Source organism: Sus scrofa, chromosome 16, assembly GCF_054392235.1.
Source record: "Sus scrofa isolate SSC_HxYL_T2T_F1_AM1 chromosome 16, Sscrofa_HxYL_maternal_Yorkshire_Landrace_v2.0, whole genome shotgun sequence".
In the NCBI taxonomy this organism is placed as follows: Eukaryota; Metazoa; Chordata; class Mammalia; order Artiodactyla; family Suidae; genus Sus; species Sus scrofa.
In genome coordinates this window covers 48376837-48401214 of record NC_139398.1, presented here as the reverse complement: position 1 = coordinate 48401214, position 24378 = coordinate 48376837, and the positions used below count along the sequence as shown (strand labels likewise).

At 42.2% G+C, this 24378-nt stretch overlaps 1 protein-coding gene across 8 annotated transcripts in view; it reads right to left on the bottom strand.

Annotated features, from left to right (window-relative positions):
• The window catches only part of LOC102159433 (uncharacterized), a 908266-nt gene that overhangs the window by 812878 nt on the left and 71010 nt on the right, over positions 1–24378 (bottom strand). The window contains exon 4 of one of the 8 annotated variants that reach the window (XR_014831355.1): positions 101–205. The exons of 6 other annotated variants lie outside the window; for them this stretch is intronic. The gene's annotated coding sequence lies outside the window, so the exon portion shown is untranslated. Of the gene's footprint in view, positions 1–100; positions 206–22541; positions 22649–24378 lie in introns of those variants that run through there. One more of the 8 variants, XR_002339670.2, reaches the window with a different exon arrangement.

The window sequence follows — 24378 nt, the reverse complement described above, 5'->3', positions numbered from 1 at the left end:
TGTACACTTAAAAAAGGATAAAATAGTAAATTTTATGCTATGTATACTTTACAACAACTAAAAAATTACTTGTATAAATGCAAAGTAAGGCTCAACCTACATGTCTGCAAACTGCCAGTTCTCAGCTTGATACACACAGAAGTTCTTCAGACACAACCCACACTTTTGAAGGTAAGTTCGTTTTTCCGTCACTGCTGCCCAGATTCTGGTTTGATTTAAGAAAAGAGAAAAGCAACTTCTCAGTGTTGAGACTCACTCCCAAACAGAGTTGCCAAATAAAGACAGAGGATATTCAGTTGCATTTCAGATAAAGAGCAGTTTTGTTTTGTTTTGTTTTGTTTTTAAGTAGAAGTCCATTCTAAAGGTTGCCTAGGACATACTTACACTTAACTTTTTTTTTTTTTTTGTCTACCTGAAATTCAAATTTTTTTTAATTGCCATATTTATTTTTTTTTAATTTTTTTTTATTTTCCCACTGTACAGCAAGGGGGTCAGGTTATCCTTACATGTATACATTGCAATTACAGTTTTTCCCCCTAAAATTCAAATTTTACTGAGCATCTTTTTTTAATCTGATTACCCTAGGCCTAAATCAAACACTCCTAGTTGATACTATTTGCCTTTCAACACTGGCTCAATTTAAAGGCCACCACTGTCTGCGTCTGGGACACTCGAGCATGAACTACGCTGTTACCCATCCTTCTGGTGCAGAGAGCAGAAAATGAAGCACAGATCTGGTCACAGTCATCTTCCCCCATTTGCAACAGTCGATATATCTCCAAACCCCAGCACTTCAGCCTTTGTCCTCAGCCCAGGGGTTAAGTATCCTGAGCGTAGTTCTCCCCGGGGTCTGGAGCTTCAAGGAAACTGGTGGATTGTATCAGGCCTCCCTAATCGGTCATTAGATTTGGAAATATCACATTGAAAAGCTGTTGACTGCATCATTTCTAGCTCTCCTTATCCAAACATGTCTATGATGATTTCCAGCAACAGGAAGGCCATTTTAAAACTATCACTGCCAAGTTTTTTCTGTAAATACATCCTCTGGGCTATTAAACATGTAGCACAATTCTCAAGTAAACTTCATGAGAAGGACAGTATAGTCCCCATTGTATACCTAAAGAAACAAAACAAGAACCAACTTTTTCCGTTAATAGTCAACTCTACACCCATGACCTTCTCTCCACCTGCCTTCCCATCCCCCATAGGCTTCTTTTCCTAAAACCTGACTCTACCCCCAGGCATGTGTGTGCTTCCTATCTTGACCTCACCTGCTGTTCTCTTTGACCTGATTACTCTTACTGTTACATCCAGAAGGAGGAAATAGTCAAAAGGATAAAGAATAAAACTAATGGGGAACTGGTCATCAGGGCTGTTTGCCCTTCTGTGTCACTCCTGGGTCTGCTACTAAGGGAGGTCAGGGCTAAAGGAATACGTATTATACAACCCTTTCCACTGAGCCTTCTGTGTTCTTGATTTCCCCGAATAGAAATGTGCCACTCAACCTAACAAGTACCTACTGGGTTCCAATTATATGTAAGGCATCACTAACTGATGCTGAGGAGCAAAATTACTAAAACAGTGATGGTCACTGTCCATGGGGTACTTAGAAGCTGATAGAACCTGAATTTGAGCACATTATAACTGGCTCCTTAAGACATATTAATTCAGCAAGGCACTAACATGAAATGGTTTTATTTTTCTCTAATTTATGCTTTCAACCACACTTCCCACTTCCCACATTTAAAAATTTTTGATCACTTGAAAATATTAAAAGTCCAATTCTGTTTAAAACGCTAAGCCCCACATCTGATTCAAAATCTTCTCCATGTTGGGGTTCAGGAGACTTGGTCAGGAAGAGGGTGTAGTCTGTCCCTTTGTTCCCCCTCTCACTCCAGCTCCCTAAAAGGGGAGGTGAGGGGTCATCTAATTCTGGAGCATATCTTTTTTTTTTTTTTCTTTTTTGGTCTTTTTGCCTTTTCTAGGGCTGCTCCCATGGCATATGGAGTTCCCAAACTAGGGGTCCAATCGGAGCTGTAGCCACCAGCCTACGCCAGAGCCACAGCAATGCGGGATCTGAGCCACGTCTACAACCCACACCACAGCTCACAGCAACACCAGATCCTTAACGCACTGAGCAAGGCCGGGGATCGAACCCACAACCTCATGGTTCTTAGTCGGATTTGTTAACCACTGCACCACAATGGGAACTCCGTTCTGGAGCATATCTTTCCCCACCTCCATTTTTCCTTCTGGGGCTATTCCCTTCAGAGACAGGGGCCGGAAGATACAGGGAGGAAAGGTTATCTTAGCAGACAGTCCAGGGGTGGAGACAAGTACCCCCACTTTGCTTGGGTTTAGTGTTGTTCCATCTACTGATTAGGCAGTATTGACAAGAGGGGTGTGTGCATGTGTGTGTGCGTGTGTCTGTGTGTTAGGCATTGTTCAGCTTCACCTCAGCCCTTTCCCACATCAGTGAGGGTGGAGCATCACCTCACCTGGGCCAGTGGACATCAGGGTAACCCTACAACCTAACTCTTGAACCTCAGTGCTTCTTCCTATGCAGTTACAGGAATCACTGATGTCCTTTTGGGACTCTCTGAAGGACTTGGAGCCATAAGGAGCATTCCTTACCCTTTTTACCCTTTCTCCGCAGAAATTATGCCCCAGTTCCTTCCCACCCTGATTATACACACTTCTACAGGAGCATCAGGTTCAGAAGTCCCCAGATGAGGAGCAGCATTAGTCAAATGTTCAAGGACATCCCTTCCCTTCCTTTGGGGACATACGTCTTTCTCTCCCCAAAGCCCCCAGCACATGTGCTCCTCTGTGCCAACAGCAGCTGCAAGTTGTTCTTTAGCAAACACCCATTCAGGACACCCAATCTTCCTGTCCTACAGACATGTTCAGTCCGAGTGATTTCTTCAGATCCGGGAGGGTGGCTGGAGCACTCGCAGCTCATCCACCATCACAGGGAGGGGAGAGACAGGCTCACTCACCATAAAAAACTCTGCCACACCTCTCTCTCTCTCTCTCTCTCTCTCTCTTTCTCCCCGCCCCCCCACCAACTCGGCCCTCCCTTCCCAGGGTTTTCCTTCTGCAGGCCTGGGGGTGGCATGGAGGGTGTGGCACCAGGGCTCTATTTTCAGCTATGGATTCTTACTGCCGATTCTAGAGCATCAGGAAAATTCTCTCTCAACATCACTTCTGCTGCTCCTAACCTCCTCCCTGGCACTCACCAACCAGTACACTCAACTCTCCTTTTGCTATGTTTACCTCAGTCCACTTACTCCATTCAGTCCATCATTTTATACAGAGCATCTGCTGAGCACAAGCTACCGTGAAATGGTGATGGGCAAGGCAGATTTAAGATGCACTCCCTCCCCTTGTGGAATTTATAGTTAAAGAGGGCCAACGAGCCAAAAACAAAGTCCAAAAAGTAAAGGAAATCTTTACAAATTGTCTGAAATCTAATGAGGGAAATAAGCAAGCACCTGAAATAGAACTATTGGGTTGGAAATAGAACTAACTAGTCAAAACAGTGGGGTGCTCTTTCACTCTCATTCTCTTTGAACACACAGTTGCATTTTTCAGAGGTTCCATGATGTGTAACATGGCAACAGATTGAATGCAGAAGCAGTTTTAAAAAGCTGTCTTTTATGAAGCCAGACATGAAAGAGATTTGCAAAATATGTAAAAGGATACCATTTTTCTCACTGATTTGGCTTTGTAAAATAAAGTTTTCCATAAAATTTATTTTATGTCAACGTGTAGTGAGTTATTATTTTTAAGTAATTAATTACTTTAATTTTTCTTCTCAGTTCTCCTTTTTACATAGTAAATATCAGTAGATAAAACTCAGTAGGTAAACAAAACTCTTTGGAATCTGTTACAGAGTGAATGTTTGTTTCCCTGGAAATTCACATGTTGAAGCCCTAACCCCAGAGGTGTTAGTATTGGAGGTGGGGCCAGTGGGAGGTAATTGGATTTAAGTGGGGTCATGAGGGTGGGGTCTCCATGAGGGGATTAGCATCCTTATAAGAAAAGGAAGAGAGGGAGTTCCTGCTGTGGTGTAGCAGGCTAAGGATCTGGCATTGCTGCAGCTGTGGTATAGGTCACAGCATCGGCTCAGATTCCACTCCTGGCCTGGGAACTTCCGTAGGCAGCCAGTGTGGGAAAGGAAAGAAAGAAGGGAGGGAGGAAGGTAGAAAAGAAAAGAGAACCCAGAGCCCTCGCTCTCTCTGCCACAGACGGACCCAGAGAGAAGGTGGCTGTCTACAAGACAGGAAGCGAGTCCTCACCAGGAAAAAATGTGCTGGCACCTTGGTCTAGGATTTCACAGCTTCCAGAACTGTGAGAAATAAATGTCTGTAGTTTAACCAAGTCTATGGAGTTTTGTTATAGCTTCCCAAGCTAAGACAAGGTCTTTAATAACTTTTAAGAGGAAAGGGGTCCTGATCCTAAAAGATTTGAGAAACTCTGCTCTGATCCAATAATATTTCTCAGTATTCATGCTATACACATGGCTCTCATTCTTGATGATGTTTCCCTCCTGAAACTCTCTCCTTTGGAATCCAGGATGATCTGGGGAAGGCCTTTCCTGACCATTCCCTTTAAGTCTTTTCTTTCTGATTTCTATTCCTCAATCTCCTTCTTTAAAACTGGGTATTCTTTAGAGATTTAGCCTTGGTCTTCCTTGCTTTTGTCCTATTTCTGTTCCAAGATTTCAACCATTACCTCTATGTTGTATCTGCCAAATTTTCTTACCCTGCCCTGGACAAAGATTTTCTAAATTTCCACTGGACATATCAATCGGGATGTTATACCCCACCCCCGGATTCAACATGCTTCCAACCTAATACACAGTCTTCCTCCCAGGTTCTTAGATCAATGGCATCGCTGTATTCCAAACACTGGAAACTAAACCTCTCTCTCCTCACTCCCAGACACAAGCAGTTAGAACATCCAGCCAGTTCCTCTTCCCACAACGTCTCCCACATCATCCCTTGCCTATTCCCACTCACCTCGCCTTGGGTCTTCACCTGTCATCACACCTGTGTGCCACAGGTGCTTTGTGACTACTCCCCTGACCTCAGATTTCTCCCTTCACGTGCTTCAGGCCACCTCCACACTTACTTACCATCACTAGTCAAATCCCATTACCCCTCTATGCAAAAGTCTAACATGTCTCTTCACTGCCTTGCAGGAAAAAAGAAAAATTCTTGAAATGTTATGCAAGGTTTACGAGAAGATACTTTGAAAAGAGCTTAGCACAATATCCAACATGTTCAAACGTTAGTTTCTGTCATTGTTACTGCTATTAATTTATCTATATCAAAAACTACTCATTCTTCAAGGTCCCGATAAAATGGCATTTCCATAGGGAAGCCCAAACCATCAACAAACCTCCCCTCTGCCTCTTGCCAATCAGTTTGTCATTCAAGTTAATACATTTCACTCCGTTTCGCATTCTAATTAGTTCTTTATATGTACACTCTCCCCCACGTGTATGCACACATGCACATATATAGGGTGGCAAAATTCTGTTAAGTTAGGGCCATTTGGGGCTCTAGTCAAAATTTTCAATTTAGTAACTTATGATCAAGTAAAACACCTTATTTTTTCAGACCTATGCCCCCTCTTTAATGTTGCTCTCAATGGTACGTGAGGCCAGAGAAAAGCTTTTCATTTTCTATTTTTCCTCTTGTTGCTATAGCAAATGGCTAATTCTCTTTATTCCCCTACTCTTCAAATTTGCCCCTAATTACACTAAATTCTTACCTTTTTAATGTTTACTTTTGGATTCCCTGGAAATCACAGCTTTCTCTTAAACTTTTCCTTAAAATCTTTGAGACCCATTTAACTGTGACCCCATCCCCCCCCAAAAAAAGGATTGGGGAAAACCTGGAATAGTATCAATAAATATAAGATGAGCAACTATGAAATATGTGACCAATTACAAATTATACATGTGGGTCTGTGAGAGCCCCCAAATTCATAATTTCATCCAAGAAATATAGATTTTTCCAAAGAAATTCACGGTCTGGAGGTAAAAAATTTTAGATGTCAAAAGGTGCATGTTTTGCTCAATTTTCATTAGGGTAAAATGGCCTGCCAAACTAATAAAATTGGGCTGGATGTTGCTCAAAAGATATTTTCACATTCCAATTAGAGAACAGACTGAAGCTAATGAAAATTTTGCCCAAGCAAGAACTCTGGTTTCATATCCGGACCCTGCACTTCATGCTCTCAGCCTGGCCCCAGTAAATCCTAAGGAAGGTGGGTAAAAACCAAACCTTGTCATTGTGCCCAGGTTCCTTTTTGCCCCCACAAGCATTTTCAAATTTAAAATAAGCTTATTTTACAGGAAGTTGGAAATCATTCTGTTTACTACACACATTCAGGGGATGTACATACAACTATTTACTGGACATGAAAATTCAATGTCCTAACACAAAACATCTGACTTCAGGAATTTGGATACATAGCACAATAATTAACAACAGATGAAAATGTAACATTCTGAGAGGTCCACCACTTGAACTTGGGCAGGCCCTGCAGGGTAGGTGCTCATTAGGCCGGTGTGGGGGTTTGGAGAAGCATGTTTTCATGGCTAAATTCTGTTTCTATAGCCCCACTCAAACACAGAGGAAAACATTATTCTCTGGAATGAAGTGTGGTTAAAAATAGAAAGCAAATTAATAGCCAATCTCTGAGATTTCTTGAGTTGAACTTTAATCCTGTCCAAAAAGAGGGTTATTGTGAAATCTTTCTTTTTAGCTAAACAAATGAATAGCTTCATGACATGCAGTGACAGAAGCGCCAGCTCAGTGGAAGTCATGAAGTTCTTCACACTTCCCAGGAAGAGAAGCTAGAGTTTGAATGTCACCATCTTACGGTGGTGTTTCTCAGATTCCATATTTTAGATCGCCTAGGGTGTCCGCGTCTACTAATGATTCACAGAACTACACAGAATCGTGGAATCCAACCATCTCATTTGACACATGAAGAAAAGTAGTAAGCTGTCCAAGGTAAAATTTCTAATTACTTGCAACGTTGGGACAAGCACCTGTATCACCTGACCTCCCCCTCCCCCCAGTTTTCCTGTTTTTCCAAAACAAGGAGTCCAACAGGCCCCCTGACAGAATCACCCTGTTGCAGGGTGCAGGACCCTGAAGGAGGACATAAGGAGAGAGACTGAATACACAGAGCTTGCTGCCCAGGCCCTCCTCTGGGCTGGCCCCAAAATCAGCAGAAGGAGCCCATGTCTCCACCCCCTACCGCCCAGCAGTGCCATCACCCCAAATACCCATGAGGGGTGTCTGGGGTAGGGATCAGAGTGGACATGAGCAGACACTAGAAGGTTCTCTCCAGGGCCATGCTAGCAGAGGCTCAGCTGCCACCAGAAGGAAGAGGATTTGCTATGTGCTGGAAAGACAGGCTTTTTTCTGCTGGGGACCTTTGGCCTCCCTTGTATAAACAAAACCTCCTACATTCATCTTCTTGGGTTGCCATAGCAAAATATCACAGACCATGTGGCTTAAGACACAGATATTCTGAAGCTAGAAGCCCAGTATCAAGGCGTCAGCAGGGTCAGGGTCTTTCTCCTCGCCTGGTAGATGGCCACCTTCTCACTGAGCCTGCACACGATCTTCCTGCTCATATCCCTGTGGCTTCTTCCTAGAGAACACTAGTCAGATTACAGCCCACCCTAACCACCTTATTTTAACTTAATTTCTTCTTTCATGACCCTATCTCCAAATACAGCCACACTCTGAGGTACTGAGGTTAGGATTGCAACATGTGAATTTTAAAAGACACAAGTCAGCCCAGAGCACCTGAACACATCCAGGAACTAATCCCCAAAATTCAACATCCAGTCTTCTTTGCTGCATTTCTTGCCTCTACTAACCTCATCAGATGCAGATTTGTGCTCGTGCTGACCCTGTCTGCCTGACCTTTCTCTAAATCCAGGAAAGCATCCCAACAACTAGGCCAATCCTCCCATCCAACTCCAAGAAGAGAATGCTTTTGCTCTGTTTCTGTCTGTCATGCTCTCTCTGTCTCTCTCTCATACACAGACACACAGACACACACACACACACTGGAGTATTTTCTTCATTGCTGCAGATGTGCTATAGATCAGCATCTCCAGCTCTATAAACAGAAGAGACTTTCCAAAGTTCTATAGAGACCCACGGGGGAGGCAGCTGCTAGGTAACCCACTGCAGTAGGCAGAGTTCCAAAGGTGGGTCCCCAAGATCGCCAATCCCTGGCTGGTCAATCGAACACTAATCTAGATACTACCACTGTGGAGTTGAGGTTGCCAGTGAGCTGACTTTAAAATAAGGGAGGCTCCTCATTATCCAGGTGGGCCCAATATCACCACATAATCTTGAAAAGCAGAAGAGGAAGGCAGAAAAGTCTCTCAGAGAGATACTGTAGGAGAGATGAGGTAGAGGAGGTCAGAGGGACTCAAAGTGTGAGGAGGATTCCATCTGCCATTGCTGGCATTTATGACAGAGCAAGGGGGCCATAAGCCAAGAAATGTATGTGGCCTCTAGAAGCTGAGAAGGGCCCCTGGCAAAGGCCTCGCAAGAAAATGGGAACCTCAGTCCTTTAAGTGCATGACACTGGGTTCTGACCTACAGAACTATGAGATAATAAATGTGTGTTGTCTTAAACCAGTAAGCGTGTGGTCATTTATAGAAGTGGCAATAAAAACTAACACATCCATCCTGTTATTAAATGTTATTCCCCTACACTGATTTCTTTTAGGAATGACTTTTCTCTTATATCACCTAAGTTCACATCATTCTTAGCAGTAGGTATTACTTTTCAATCACTCATTGGATACATTAAACTAAAATGTGTGTAAAGTCGGGAGTTCCTGTTGTGGTGCAGTTGTTAATGAATCCGACTAGGAACCATGAGGTTGTGGGTTCAATCCCTGACCTCACTGAGCGGGTTAAGGATCCAGTGTTGCCGTGAGCTGTGGTGTAGGTCGCAGATGTGGCTCAGATCTTGCATTGCTGTGGCTGTGGTGTAGGCCAGCAACTACAGCTCTGATTTGACCCCTAGCCTGTGAAACTCCATAGGCAGTGGGTGCGACCCTAAAAAGAAAAAAAAATGTGTGTAAAGTCTACAAATGACTCCTTAGAATAGGCAGCTTACATCCTAAACATGACACCACACTCATACATATCCATGGGGTTCCTCTGCCTTGGATCCTCCCCATGACTGTTAGGGCCTGCTGTACCCTCTGAAGGTCACAGATTCCTCCAGGAACCTCTGCCCTGCAGACAGATCCTGAATCTGATCCCAAATGAAACTGTTCTGATCTGCCACATTGCTTTTTGTAATGCTCACCCTTGTGACCTTACATAGTAATTGGCAATAAGAAGGGCATGGGTAAAAAAAAAAAAAAAAAACGAAATACAAGCTTAAAAAATCCCACACCATCTAATGGATAAATACAGCAATAACAAAAAAGAACAAGCCAAGCTCTAGGCAATAATCTCCGGAGAGAACAACCAAAGAACACAATCCTGTTTTGGCATAAGAGTTCCCAGTAAGAAAGGGTTCCAACTCACCTCCAGGGCACCACTATCCTAGTATGCTCTGTCCAGTGGAGAGCCCACATCTGTAACTATGAGGAGCTGAGGCTTCTCTGGCTAAAACAGAGAGGTCTGAAAATCTGCAGCAAACACCCATGATTCTTACCACAGCCTCTCCCAAGTGCCATCACCAAGGTCTAGATCCTTGTTCCCAGTTGCCTGATAGACATTGCTTTCTAAGTCTCCCATGGGCACCTCGGACATCACCAGAAAAGACGGAACCCACCACCTTCCTCTCCAAAGTGCACCTCCCCGCAGCTTCCTCCCTTGTTTTGAACTACCATTTATTGGAACTTGCCTTATGCCTTTCACTGTGCTCCACACTTGTCATCCAACACTCACCCAAACTTGCACATCTTTAGGAGTGTAGAAAGTGCATTTTGTAGAGGTTGAGCTGCTTCTAAACATTAGGACCAGGTCGGCTGATGGCCTTGCTGGGGATCATCCTTGTTTCTGCTGTCAAGAAGGCCTTCCCTTTCCCTCTTTTCCCTCCAGATCTACTCTCTATCCTTCTCCATTCTGCCTCTGTTGTAAGATGTTGAGCTATCTGGGCCTGTCTCCTTTGCCCATGGACCTCCCCTCAGGTTCAGCCAACAGGAGGCCCCAGTAGGGGGCAGGAGTGAGGCAGTAGCATTTAGCTCCAAAGCTCCTTCCCCACAGGGTCATCTCAGGATAAATGGTTCTTCAGACAAAGGTCCCAGCTTCTGTCTATGAGGCTCTGTCCTTGTGGGCTGCATCTGCTCTCTCACCCTTTCAGTCCTATGGAGAGGATAGTCCAGTGTTACTATCCTTGAGCTGCTACACTACCCTTCATGGATTTTCTAACTCACCTGCGCCTTTGTAAAGAGTGCTTGTGTTAAGTTCTCTCCAAATGTTATCATTTGCATGTGCCGAGATCCTTCATATTCTTCACCTTGGCCTGAATGTCACTTCCTCAAAGAAAGATCCAGTGTCACCCTGTACAACACAGCACCCTATTCATTTATAGCACTCACATGGTTTGTAATCATATGATTTCTATATTTAATTTCTTTCACTCTTTCTCTTGCTCTCCTTCTCCCCATTCTCCCAGTATTCTGTGAGACCCCAGAGGACAAAGGCCATGTCTCTTATTCTCCCTTGTGTCACAGTAACAGCTCAATGTTTCCCACATTATAAAATATAGTACTTGTTATAGACCCAGCATCAACTCTGTATTGCCCTATTATTCCTTTTGTTCTTGTTGTGTCCTTTTCTCTCAGAAAGAAAGCACTGGTTTTATCTCTCATCTGTATCACAACCCTGCATGCAGAGATGATCAACAAATATTTGTTGCACTAAATTGAAGACCTGCAGGGAGTCATCTACCCATTTAAGAGGATGGCTGCTGACAATATTCACTTTGGCTCAGACTTAAAACACCAAAGATCAAATACATACTAAGAATAGTACATGAACCATCTGGGAAGGAAAAAAAAATACACTATTCTTAGAGTTACATTTATTTTCCTTTACGATGTGAAATTGCTTTATCTTTTGAAAATACATATGGACTTAATTAAGTGGAAAAGATTATATTCCCTTACTCTGCAGTTTCATAACATCTTTCCCCAAAGTTGATATCCTTCAGTTGCGTTAAATGTCATTTTGTTAAAAATTTCTTGTTCTGAAATGAGTAAGGAAAATGGAAGTGAAATAACATGTGTATATAATCATACCCTGAAAGAAATTATAGCAACTGATATGGAAAAATAAAGATTACAAAGGTAGGGCTTGCCATGAGTGACAGATGAAAATTTTCAAAGCCTATGAACTTTTTTTATTGTTCTGCTCATTAGTGAATGCCTTAAAAAGAGTGTAGCAAAGTAGATCATTATAAAGGAAATTAGTATAAGGCAGATAATTGCAAAGCACATCTTTGTAAAGCAGCTTGTATGTTCCCAATGGAACAATATTATAATTTAAGTCGGTGCCCTCTACTATAAGACTTGGCATGCACATAGTTTAAGTAACAGCAAAAGTGATCCCAATGTACTAAAAATACACAGGTTATAGAAAAATTTTAAACTTGTAGGATCATTAATTTGATCCAAACTAATCCTTTTGCTCAGATGTTACGAATAGTAATGAGACACACATTGACAATCATTTTGCTTGGCTTTTTCTTTAGAAATGAGAGCTCATTATGCATTATTTGTATACTCCATGTATATTTTTTAAAAATTCCAGAGATGTTTACACAAATGCTCGTTTCTTGTTTGTCTGAGTGTTTGCAGGCAGAGAGATTAAAATGTTATCCACTGACATCACAACTGTATAAAGAGTGGAAATTGCCCCTTTGAAAATAAGTATTGCAAGATCTAAACATTTGTATTCACATTAAGAACTTTAGTTATTAGAGGAGATTCATGGAACAGGTGTTCATCTTTATTATTTCTTTTTCCTCCATAAAAGAATTTCAGGAGTAAAAGGCAAAAGAGAGATATACATACAGTCAGTGGGTTAAGTGCCCAAAGGATTGGAAGTGAAACCAAGAAAAAGGATTTGGCAGCCAATTCCCTGTGCAGTCAAGTTCCTTCTGCTTCATCCGATTTGGATCACTGATCTAACAAAGAGCAGAGATGAGATAGAGAAGCAGGTCATCAGACACCTGGCCATACAGCCCTCTGCATTCTTGGTAAGAAGTTTTCATTACCATTGCCATAAGCGTCTGGTGCTTCTCCCCTTCCACCTGCCCAAAAAAAAAGGTGAGAGGCAATGGAGGATATAGACATGTGGATATTTTAAAAGAAAATGTCATCATAATGAAGGTTGTTTTCCTAGATTTTTTTACTGGTAAAATCTCTCCCCAAACTTGACATTTCTGCAAATTAACATCTAAGAATTATGTCTTTTTTGTCATGAATTTCCCAGAAATTTCTCTGATTAGAGCCAAGAGATGGGACCTCAGAAATAGAGTCAGAGAGTCATGTCCTCGAACACACTTGCTAATTGAGGTCTTCTCCCACCCTCACAAGACAGCTAATATAATGAGACCCACTCTCCATATGACACAATATAACCTTCACTCTGAAGCCTGGTGTCTCTTTTTCCCATTGCCAATCACTTTTCAATTTCCTCCAAATTACTGAACCAAATGCCAGGTCATGACAATAAGCTTCCAAATGAGAAAATGGAGACTGAAGCACTAGAAAAGGACAAAGGACATGAGCTCTCTTTTAAAAGAGCAAATTGATTAATAGCTTAATAAATAGGCTTCCTCTATTGAGTGAGGCAAAAATAAGTTGACTGACAATCCCAAATTAAAAAGAGATTGTAATGGAACTATCTCCTGACCCTTAATTATGGCTGGTTAGGTCAGGAGACAGCTCTAATGAGCAGGAGACTGCAGGAATTAATGACTCCTTCAGTTGGCTTCTGGCTTAACCTTTTTGTGGTGTGCTCAAAACTATCCATGTGGCTTGCATCTCTGGGGAAGACATACGATATCTCTAAGTCTCTAACCCTCACAGTAAAATAAAATGAACTTCAGTGTACATATTCCACATTCCATAATATTTAAAAATTAAAGGAAAATTAGAAAGGTATAAAGGTAGATGAACTTTTGCAATGGTATACATTAAAATAATAGCAGTGGTTGATACAGTTCTTATACTAATGTATCTTTAACAAAGCCTATCAAGGAGTTCCTGTTGTGGCTCAGTGGTTAAACGAATATAACTAGGAACCATGAGGTTGCGGGTTCGATCCCTGGCCTCGCTCATTGGTTTAAGGATCCGACATTGCCATAAGCTGTGGTGTAGGTTGCAGTCTCGGCTTGGATCCCATGTTGCTGTGGCTCTGACACAGGCTGGCAGCTACAGCTCCAATTGGACCCCTAGCCTGGGAACTTCCACATGCCATGGGTGCGGTCCTAGAAAAGACAAAAAGAAAAAATAAATAAATAGCCTACCAAGGAGAAAAAAAAATCACACTTTTAAAGAAAATCTTGGAGTTCCCTTGGTGGCACAGCGGTTAACGAATCCGACTAGGAACCATGAGGTTGTAGGTTTGATCCCTGGCCTTGCTCATTGGGTTAAGGATCCAGCGTTGCCATGAGCTGTGGTGTAGGTTGCAGACGCGGCTCGGATCCTCCATTACTTTGGCTCTGGTGTAGGCTGGTGGCTACAGCTCTGATTAGACCCCTAGCCTGGGAACCTCCATGTGCTGCGGGAGCAGCCCTAGAAAAGGTAAAAAAGACAAAAAAAAAAAAAAAAAAAAAAAATCTTGACACAAACAATTTGATCTTCCATATAAGAACTAAAAGTAGGTTTAAATAGCAATGCCCTCCCAATCCTCCCTGGTCCTCCAGGAGCCAGCCAGTATAGCACAGGAGAGCAAAGCTGCATGATACCTACAATCAAGGTAATCTTTGCTTTTTTTGCTACCCTTTGGCTTAAAACTCATAAAGTTATGATCCCAGAGACGGAATGCAGCCAGAGGGTCCGCATACTTGTTTTAATAAGTTTTATGATTATTTACATATGGTAAAGTCAACAGATCAAGAGATGATGGTCATTGAAAAAACAGCTTATGGAGTTCCCATTGTGGCTCAGCAGAAATGAACACAACCAGTATCCATGAGGACATGGGTTAGATCTCTGACCTCGCCCAGTGGGTTAAGGATCCGGCATGCCATGAGCTGTGGTATAGGTTGCAGACGCAGCTTGCATCCTGTGTTGCTGTGGCTGTGGCTTAGGCTGGCAGCTATAGCTCAATTTGACTCCTAGCCTGGAACTTCCATATGCCTCAGGTGCAGCCCTAAAAAAGCTTAAAAAAAAAGAAAAAAGAAAAAAAGAAAACATAGCTTATTATATTCACAGGTCCCAAAAGAGGAACCCCGCCCTCATCACGCCACAGGGAGCCACGTGGGAAAGCACCATGTCAGTCACTAGGCAGAGGAAGGGGGAGGAGGGGCAAGCACCTTCATTATGGTTCCACAGGAAGGAACAGGCGAGGCAGGGTAAACAGGATTAGCTAGTCTGAATCATTTCAGAGATTGTCCCTGGTTGCCTGGTACCTAGCCATGGGGTGATCAGAGCCTGATAAGGGAGTGGTTGGAGTGTGCACTTAATCTAAGAAGGGGAACTGACTGGCCTCTAGCCAGGGCAGCAAAATTGGGTCAGCACAACTGAAATTCTCCAGCATCATGGGGGTGTGGATATACCCAGGACTACAGCAGTAGTCAAAATCCCCACTTTCACTTACTTACCCATTTCTCTCACACAACAAATCTGCTCTCCTCAAAATACACTAAGAAGATTTTGCAGGAGTTCCCGTCATGGCGCAGTGGTTAACGAATCCGACTAGGAACCATGAGGTTGCGGGTTCAGTCCCTGGCCTTGCTCAGTGGGTTAAGGATCCGGCGTTGCCGTGAGCTGTGGTGTAGGTTGCAGACGCGGCTCAGATCCTGCGTTGCTATGGCTCTGGCGTAGGCCAGTGGCTACAGCTCCAATTTGACCCCTAGCCTGGGAACCTCCATATGCCGCGGGAGCGGCCCAAGAAATAGCAAAAAAAAGACAAAAAAAAAAAAAGAAGATTTTGCAAATCTCTAGCAAGTTCACTTTCCTCCACTTTCTCCTTTTGTCTCCAGAAAGGCCTAAGACGGAAAGCAGGCCCTCCTAAATGGACAGATGAGGTACTTTATGTAGATGTATAAAAGAATTCTGATACCAACATTTATTCCTCTTCCTAAAGAATTGGTGATAACTCTTTAAATATTGTGAATAATAGGACACTCCCCATCCTGCCTGGTCCTCTTCTGTTTACATTTCCTTATTTCATTTCATCTCCACTGAGATGTTTTGTTTTTTATATCAGATTCCCTGTTACCATGTAATCACAGATATTTTATGATTCTTTTATGTACTTGCCCACTTACTGTCTTTTAGCACCAAACATGTATCAGTGGATATTTAAAGAAGGCCTTGTTTTTTCTCAATATATAAATTGCTGGATTCCAGTTTTTCTTCCTTCCTTCCTTCCTTTCTTTTTAGGGCCACACCTATGGCATAGGGAATCCATTCCTGGGCTAGGGGTTGAATCAGAGCCACAGCTGGGGTGTATGCCATAGCCGTGGCAACACCAGACCCAAGCCACATCCATGACCTTTGCCACAGCTTGAAGCAACGCTGGATCCTCAACCCACCCAGCAAGGCCAGGGATGGAACCTGCATCCTCATGGATATTAGTCAGGTTCTTAACCCACTGAGCCACAATGGGAAATTCTAGTCTGTATTTCTTAATGAAAACAGCTTTGTTATGCCCCTTGTCCTCTCTGGTTCTGTGTCCCACTCCTTCCAGTACATGTAGGCATCTCCCCATCAGTAGCACCTCGGAGATTTACTCTGTGGCACCGAGGTTATAAACTGGTGACCCACCAGCCAGGGATGCGTTCAGCTACTTTAGCCACACAGCACTTTAAAAATTTGACCTCATTGCCAATTTCTAAAATTAGAGAACTTCATATACATTTTCTTCGGGTCCTCTGGAAAACGTAGAAGCTCTGGCAACACTGGGCTAGAGGTTAGTAATAACTGCTTTCTTTAAATGCAGGCATGTGTTTCTCTCATTTATATAAATTTCCTGTTCACTTGAGACATCTGGGTCTAACCCCTGGATAACAACATCATTGCTGGTATTATGTAGGTTCACATATATATAAAATAATATGTAACAGGAGTTCCCATTGTGGCTCAGTGGATTACAGAAATGACATTGTGTGAGGATGCTGGTTCAATCCCTGGCCATCCAACATTGCTGCAAGCTACAGCATAGATCACAGATGTGGCTTGGATCTGTTGTTGCAGTGGCTGTGGTGCAGGTGGGCAGCTGCAGCTCCGATTCCATCCCTCACCCGGGAAACTCTGAGACCTTAGCAAAAGCTGCACACTGGCTCTTTAAAATGAAAACAGCGAGCATCAATATCAGGTCACATTAGCCACGTCTGTGCACGCCTTGTAGGTTGGAAGTGAGTCATCCCTCAGAAATTATTTTGGTACAAAAGTTAAACATAAAGATTTCACCAAATAAACAGTTTTTATAAAAAGGCTTCATGCAAAAACAGTCCCTTCTCTGGCATCAAATCCCGGAAACGATGCAATATGACTCATTAGCACGGAACAACTCATATTCCAAACGGAGTGCAATTGCTCCCGGGGAACCCGTTCTTATCTCTCGGCCAAGAGGTCTGGCTGGGTGATGACGCAGCATCCTTTGCTCTGTTGTCTTGACCTGATGTGCTTTTGCTTCAAAACTGAGCTGGATCATTTCTGCTCTGCAAAAGTAATGGTCCTTCTGCTTCACTCCCACCGCCTTCGTGAAAGCCTCACCAAATTCTTCCTCCCATAGCAACCTCCCTTCCAGGAGGGAGGTCAAACATTTGTCTGCCTTGTTTAGTGCCCACAATTATGCACTGTCTTAATATGGAATGTCCTAAATATTTCTCTCTCATGATAACTAGGACTCTCTCATTCTAAATTCTAATGTAACAGGATTCATCAGCAGGAGAATTTCTTTTCTAGTTTATATGAATTACACAAAAGGGAAATTACTTTTGCTGATGGAAATCAGCAAAAGAGGGGAGGATATATAAGAATTAATAAAGAGAAGTGAAGCAAACAGGAGAAAAGGAACAGAAGTTCTATAAGGATAACAATAGTTAACATTAATTTAGTACATGCCATGTGCCCCATACAGTGCTCAGCAACTTCCATGTATTTAATCATCACAACATCCATGAGATATGATGATGTGGAAGACTGAGAAGTATTACAGAATCACCAACCACTCTCCTCTTCTTCTGAAGAGGAGGAAAACTATGCTTTTGTCATACGTTGAATTATTGACCCATTTCTTCACCTCCCATGTCCACAACCTTTGTCAAGTGACTCTGCAATTGTTCCCACTGGAGGTGGGGTTCGGCTTAGCCATATGACTTGCTTTGGACATCATGAGCAGATGTGATATACTTGCCTGATTGTTCTTACCCTACTGTAGGGAACTGAATAGCATCCCCCTTCAAAATTCATGTTCAACCAGAACCTCAGAATGTAACCTTAGGTGGAAATAGGGTCTTTGCAGATGAAATTTAGGTAAGGATTGAGATGAGAGCATCTTAAAATATGGAGGACCCAAGAGCTAAGATCCTTATAAGAAACAAAAAAGACACAGCCCTACAGAGAAGAAGGCCATAAAAAACAAAGGCACAGATTGGAGTTTTGTTGCTACAAGCCAAGGACCACCTGGAGCCATCAGAAGCTGAAAGAGAGAAGTAAGGATTCTTCCCTAGAGCTTTCGCAAGGAGCATAGCCCTTCGGATACCTTGATTTTGGCCTTTTGGTCTCCAGAACTACAGGTGAATACATTCTGTTATTTTAAGCCACCCAGTTTGTGATATTTTGCTCTGGCAGCCCTAAGAAACGAATACACCTCCTATGTTTCTGCCATCGCTTTGAGAAGAACTTCCTCCAGGTAGCAGCTGCCCTTCAAGCCTGGACCCCAGCATGAATCTCTGGGGCGTGGGCCTGAGCCAAGGCCACCCACACAAGTCCAGGTCAGGTGAGCCAGGCTGCAGCCAACCCGCAAACCCACATGAAGTAGCACTGTGATGCCTGCAGTCAACAGACAAGGTTTCTCAGGCTCCTGTGAAGTGGGGTAGGGTCATCTGACTAAATCCTAGACAATGAAATGTGAGCCAAGGGGATATAAACAACTCCATGTTACAGCCCTGAAAACCTCCACAGAGAGTCTTCCATGCTCTTTCCTTCTCCAAAACCACACTCTGAAGAGGGGAAAGCTGGGTGCATGCATCACCTCACCACTACTCAGGAGTGCCTGTTGGCTTGTTTTACTTTACAAACAGAAGCTTCCACTAGATCCACCCTGTGCTTTGGAGATTTGTCAGTTGCAGCAACTAGCAAGCTCTTAATAAAGGGAAAATGAAGAACATGTCCAAGGTTAATTAGTGAGTGAAAAAAACAGGATTTGAACCTATACCTGCGACTCCAGTGTCCAAACCATTGCCAGTCAAAACAGACTGCCTCCTATATCAACTGTAAAACCTTGGGAAAGGTGAAGTAAGATGCCTTAGAACTGGGTTCTCAGGACATTTAACAACAGAAAAGTGATCAGTGGCAGGCCCTAAAAGAAAAGTCTGAGGAAGCAGAATTAGCAACTCCCAAGTGATGCAATAATTGTAACTATCACACACAGACCTCATTTTTGTGCCAGGCACCATTCCAAAGGCTTGGCAGATACCTCGCATAATCCTTTCAACTACCCTGGAAAGGGGTACTATTGCGATCCCTGCTGTCAGGAGGAAACTGAGACACACAGGAGTTGAATGGCTTGCCCTAGAGCATACAGCTAATTACTGACAACCAGAATCAAGCCTGAGCAGTTGGGCTCCAGAATCACTGTTCCACGAGGATCCTCTAGAGTGATAAAAGCATTGAACACTTGGACAAGGACCAAATACAGCGGAGAAAGTCTCTTAGAATCCTTATTATCTACAACACTGTTTAAAGTAACAAGTGTCTTGATGAAACTGCAAAGATGGGTGAACCTGAGAAGTTTTACAAACAAGGGCCAGAAAGGGAAATTAATAATACAGCATCTATTATTTCAAATATTCATTTAAATATGGAACATGCCATTGATCTTATCTTTATTTAGTATCAGGTCATTATTATTCAGGTTTAAGGTCTAAAATCACATGCATAAAGGATTTGCAAAGACTTCACTGGGCTGAAGCCTAGGGGGGCTGTGTGGCCTCCGTGTTTGGAGATCTGCACCGATGGCCATTACAACCCAGGCTCTGCTATTTAAAGCTAAGTGACCTAAGCCAGTGACTTAACTTCTAGAAAATAACATTTCCTCTTCAGTAATGCACAGACAATAAAAGTGCCTATTATAAAGAGTTGCTATGAAAATTAAACAAGAAAACACACTTAGCACAACGTCTGGCATATAAAAAGGACTCAATAAATATTTGCTATTCTTCTTTTTAAATATTGTTATTAAAGTGTATGGTCTAATTAGTTGATAAATAACATAGAATCTACTTCTGCAAGGTCACTATATCTACAACTCTTTCCTACGGCACTTTAAACTTTCATCAGTTTCCCCTGAGAAACTTCCTAAACAGATCTCCCCTCCTGGCTCTGCCTCTTGTAGTCCACTGTTGTGAATTGCCAACAGTTAATCTTCCCAGTTCACAGCTCCTCTCAGGTCACTCACCCACTCAGCAACCTTCAATGGCTCCCCATTGATTCCAAAGTCTCCCTCCTCCCACCACCGCCTCTCCCCCCTACTTATTATCTTATACTTCACTGTAATTGGACATCTCACTCTTCCTTAAACATGCCTTGCCATTTCCTGCTTCTAGGTCTTTAATCCCCATTATCTCCATCTCTCCTAATCCAGTTCACCATTCATGCTCCAGCTCAAATACTTTCCCTCTGTCCACTCATCTAAATGTATGACATCTGCTCTCTCATTCCCAAGGCACTTTCTTTGCACCTCTTTTATGTCATGTCGCAATGCCTTTCATCATGATTATTTTGGCATTTGATGAATGTAGTCACACAATGTAAGCTTGTTGAAAGCAGAGAGAGACAGAGATTGTGTGTCCTTAACATTTTTTTTCCTTTTTTAGCCACACCCGCCACATATGGAAGCTCCCCGGACCAGGGATCAAAACCCAGCCACAGCTGAAACCTACACATGGCCGTGGCAATGCCAGATCCTGTGTGCCGCAGTGGGAACTCCCCTCAACTTTTTAATATATGCATGTCTTGCATGTGCAGTGATTATAAATCAATGTTCACTGATTATTTAAGTTTAACATGGGTATGTTTTATCTCCCCTATTAAATCTGTCGATAGTGGGGACCATATCTAACTTACTACTATATCCTCATAGTATTTAACTAATGTCCTGCACAGCAGTTAAGTACTCGACAAACACTAGTGAAACAAGTAAGGTGGTAGATTGGACGAATGGCTGAAGAAATAGATAGATGAAATGATAAATGGATGGATGGGGTGGATTTATACATTTTTCTAAAGTTCTTTGGCTAACAGTTCTTCTAGTTGTTGGCCCAGTCACCAACTCACTTTGAAAGAAGCAATACTCAGTGGTACTAAAAACAGGGCATAGAGGGAATTCCTGATCCACTTTTGACAAACTAGTCATACATATAAACCCAACCCTCCTTCCTGAAACACCAAGCTGTTTGGGAGGGAATGTCCTTCTTTCTAAACCTCATTTCATCCCACAGGGATCCAGGGTGTTTACACTGCCTTGTTCCTGTTACAGAAGAAATCTAATAAAGAAGATAAAAACTAATTCACAGTAACATGGTGGTGCCCTCTCAAGGGGAATTATATTTTAAAACAGAATCACTGGGAGAGAATAGTATAAATCCAAAGAACTGACTTCCTAACTCTGGCATATTTAGTGCTGCTTCTTCTGTGTCATCTGGACAACAGAATTTAAAGTAGACCATGAACCCAGACATATATTTTATTTTATTTTGTCTTTTTAGGGTCATACTGACAGTATGGAAGTTCCCAGGCTAGGGGTCAAATCAGAGCTACAGCTGCGAGCCTACACCACAGCCACAGCAACACCAGATCTGAGCCACATCTGCAACCTACACCACAGCTTACATCAACACCAGATCCTCAACCCACTGAGCAAGGCCAGGGATCAACCCAAGTCCTCACGGATACTAGTTGGGTTTGTTACAACTGGGCCATGACAGGAACTCCCAGACATATATTTTAGATATAGTAAGCCCACAGAGACAGCCACTGAAAGGACTGTTCCTATAAGGATAAGGCAGGCTGTGGCATATTTGTCACAGTGCTAGCCCAGCAAGAATTTCAAGGTCCAGAACCTGGACTGTGGAGACTGCTTGCTGAGGGGGCAAATTCTTGCATTATGTGCCCAAATAAGATATGTCTGGATGCTGGAGTATAAAAGGCAGTTGATTCTCCTCTCTTCCAAGCCAGGAGATTTTCTACTTGTCAAGGTTGGCCATGGCCAACAAACTGTGTGGGCCCCTCTCTGAAGTATCAAAGAGGCAATGAAACCCCTATCACCACTCAGGTCCTACAGGATGTTCATCCTTCATACAGCTGATAAATCACCAGCTATCTGTCCAAATATGGATGAAAATCAAGTACAAGCAACCTTGATACAAATCCCAGGCCTCATGCTCACCCATCCTTCAACACAGACCAGCTTCTGTGGTCTAGCTCAACACAGCAGTTATTAGAATCTGCTAAGCAAGTTTTAACAAATATTAGGTTTTAGCTGTGGATTATCGTGAGAGCATCTATGAAGATCATAGGAAGGACAGGGTCCATTTTAAAACACTGTATAGAAAAGTGTTTTTGTTTATCACAAGGTTAACTCATGGTACACTTCTCCCATGTCTTCTGGGGTAACTGGTAAGGCAATGTAGAATTACAAGGCATGCCAAAACCCTAACATGCCTTCAGAATAATTCAAATTATTAAATGTTTAGTGGAATTTAACCATTAATGAATTTTATTGTGTTCACTTTTTGGAAAATTGCCACCCTATACGCACACATTATGTTATAACTAACATGTCCCTACAGCCAAAGTATTATTTAACCAGGAAGTTAAGTAATATTTATAAAGTTACCTTTCTATAAATGAAATTGCTTTTAGGTATGCCATCTCAAACCCTCGAAACAACCATGCAAGTTGGGGATTATTATTTTTATTATTATTAACATCATTATTATTTTATGGGTTTTTAAACTATGCTAGCCAACTTCCCTGAAGTCATAGTAGCTAGTAAATGATGGTTTCTAGGACTCAAATTCAGGTCTTGTAACTGACTGTTCCATGTTCTTCTCACTGCACGGTGATTCTTCAGCAAGATCTTCCAGAATTTTGCCATTTTCTTCTAGATTAGTAGTCCTGTCGAGTTCTGCAGATAAGTCCTCTGGCAGCAACAATTACCCTCAGTAGCCCCTAAATAGCCAAAAATATGCTAATCAATTCACTCTGCCTAATTCTTAGGCCCTCGCTGAAGGCTTTAACCTCAGTAAGTGTTCTCTAAACTGGTGAATTCTCGGAATCTAGGCTATACATGCTCACTCCTAGGGCCTCAACCACTTTCTAGGAAACATTTTGAGGTATATATACACACATCTGCATATCTGTGTGTGTATAAAAGTGTGAGAGCGTGTGTACGTGCCTTTTCACCTCTCTCAGTTACCACCAAATCTCTCAGGGGCTAATCAGGACCTAATTCGTGTGAGGTGTCAAACTATAATCTAGGGATCTCCAATGTTCATGAACCCCACAATTACTTTCAATGTCTTAACTGGAGGTGCTGACAGCCACATAAAATCTCTTGTCCCATCAACGTCTCGCTAAAAGATGGTGGAAACTGCACCTGCAACTTGACTTCCTTAATCTGTGTCGCTGCCTTTTTGAAAAGCACTAATAAATGTCAGTGGCATGAAGGGCAGAGATTATAGGCTCCTTCTTGTAGAAAAATACCACTGTCTACTGGCTGGAAACTAGAAGCGTGTCATTAGCCGGGATTGTTAAGCTGTGCCCTGCTGATCCCTGTGAACAGAGTTGTCAGTGAAGGACTAGAAGCTGACCCTGTGTGTATTTTTTGAAATCCATCCAATCCAATGGCCAAAGTTCATACCCATATAGCAGAACAAAACACATATACTGGGATCTGCATCTAGGAACACTTCCGTGTATGAGTCTACAAAACTGACCTATTGACTGAAATCCTAGGGAAGTTGATAGAGAATGGTAAGAATTGGGGGTAGGTATTCTAGACCAGAGCTGTCCAGCCATAAAAAAGAAAAGAAAAGAAAAAATGCCATTTGCAGCAATATGGCTGGACCTAGAGATTATCATACCAAGAGAAGTAAGGCCAACAGAGAAAGACAAATATATGATATCACTTATACGTGGAGTCAAAAAAAATAATACAAATGAACTTATTTACACAATGATACAATTGAACAGAAATAGACTCAGAGATACAGAAAACAAACTTATGGTTACCAAAGGGGAGGGGGAAACGGATAAATTAGCAGATTGGGATTAAAATATGCACACTAATATACATAAATAACCAACAAGGACCAATGTATGGCACAGGGAATTAAAATCAACCATAATGGAAAAGAATCTGAAAAAGGAAAAAAAATATATATATATATAGCTGAATCACTTTGCTGTACACTTGAAAGTAATACAACATTGCAAATCAACTATGTTCCAATAAAAAGTGTTTGTTTTGAAAAAAGGGGAGGACAACAGAATAGAGCTGTGCAAAAGAGCTATACACAAGCCACAGAAGTGAACCATATGTATAATTCTTAATTTTCTTCTGCTCACATTAAAAGGGTACAAGAAACAAGTAAAATTAATTTAATAATATATTTCATTTAACCCAATAGATCAAAAGAGTATCATAACAAATAATCAATATAGAAATTATTGAGATGTTCTACATTCATTTTTTTAGAACTAAATCTTTGAAATCCAATGTGTATTTGACATTTTCATCTCAGTTTGGACCAGTCACATTTCAAGTGTGTAAAAGCTGCCTGTGTATGGAACAGACCGGTGGTTGCTAGGAGTTAGGGAAGAACAGATAGAACACAAAGGATTTTTAGGGCCATGAGTCTACTCTGCATAATACTGTAGTTGCGGATACATGTTCTTAT